Genomic DNA, 1,759 nt, shown 5'->3' with positions numbered 1-1,759 from the left:
AACAAATCATTGGTTTTGCAGAATTCTATCACGCATTCTCCAGCATCATTTCTATCACCAAGGTCATGTTTTCCAACCACTGATCTTTTCTCTTTACTCCTAACCTTTGAATTCCAATCACCAGTAATGATCAACACATCTTGATTGCATGTTTGATCAATTTCAGATTGAAGAAGTTGATAGAATATTTCATCCTCAATGGCTTTACTGGTTGGTGCATAAATTTAAATAATAGTGGTATTTACTGGGCATTCATGTAGGCACATAGGTGTTATCCTATCACAGACAGCATTGTACCTCATGTCTGATCTAGATATTTCTTTTTGACAATGAATGCAACATCATTCCTCCTCAATTTGTCATAGTAAACCATGTGGTTTTTGGATTCAAAATGGCCAATACCAGTCCATTTCAGCTCACTAAGATATTGATGTTTACACATTCCATTTCATTTTTAACAGCTTCCAATTTTCCAAGATTCATACTTTGTACATTCCATATTCTGATTTTCAATGGATATTTACAACTGTTTCTCTTCGTTTTGAGTTGTGCCCCATCAGCAAATGAAGGTCCCACAGGTTTTTCTCCCACAAGTTTTACTCCATTTGCGTTATCACAGTCCACTCTACTTTAAGGAGGACATTATGTTGAGTGAAATTAGCTCACCACAAAAGGGCAAATATTGCATGAGACCACTATAGGAAAAATTTAAGAAAATATTTTCATGATAAAGATTTTCTTTGATGATTACCAGGTGTGGGAGGAAGGGAGAGTAATTCACTGGCTGGAGGGTAGAAGCATGCTAACTTGGGTGACAGGGAGGGCAATATGCAGGGAGAGGGAGGTTGGTTGGAGAATGATGATGACAGGTAAAGATACAGGGCAGGAAGGGCTAAAGGGGCTAGAGATAAATAGTGCTAAGTATACAACTTTGGAACAACAATGTTCTGAGGGAATAGGAAGAAAAGTAGGATTATACCCACAAATACATAAGGGTTTCAAATTGGATATATATACATGGGTATTTATCTTTGCTGCAAACATTGATATGAAAACGATGGAACATAAGAGGACAAAGTGATGAAACCTTTTTAGATATTATCGAACATCTAAAGAAAATTAGTTCAGGACCAAAATCTCAGCAGACATAGTGATCAATTGGCATAATATAGTCCACAAAGACAATGTTTAACATCCTACTTTGGTTAATAGTATCTGGAATATTAAAAGCTCATGAGCTACCATCTAAGGTCCAACTATGGTCTCTCCATATTCAGAATAGAGAAGAATGATAAGAATTGTAATGTTTGGAATCAATTAGTTGAATGAACTAATGGAACATGTAAACATCAATCTCCAGAAAATGGATTTAAAAGATAATGGAGGAAAAAACAAGATGGCAGATCTGGTGGAAGTACAGTGAGGAACTGTCAGCAACAACACAGAATACTGGACCAAGCAGGTTCAGAGGGTGATGCCAGAACTCTGAACCACATATAAAAGAATATTTAGAAAGTTAGAAGGCTTACAGCTAGGATAATTTGTAGTAGAGGCAAGAAATCCATTGCTTTCTAATTCAAGATTCTCAGCTGCTCCCAGAGCTCTCCCATCTTGAGAGACCAAACAGGGAAAGGATCAGAGAAGCCACAGACACCTGACAGAACTGCAGAGATAAAGGTGTGGATGTTCTTTATTTTTTTGTATTTGTTCATTGGTCTCTCGCTGTCTGTGCACCTCCATTCTGGTGACTAAAGGGGGT

This window comes from Chrysochloris asiatica, unplaced genomic scaffold (genome assembly GCF_000296735.1).
Source record: "Chrysochloris asiatica unplaced genomic scaffold, ChrAsi1.0 scaffold00088, whole genome shotgun sequence".
In the NCBI taxonomy this organism is placed as follows: Eukaryota; Metazoa; Chordata; class Mammalia; order Afrosoricida; family Chrysochloridae; genus Chrysochloris; species Chrysochloris asiatica.
This window is presented reverse-complemented; position numbering follows the sequence as displayed.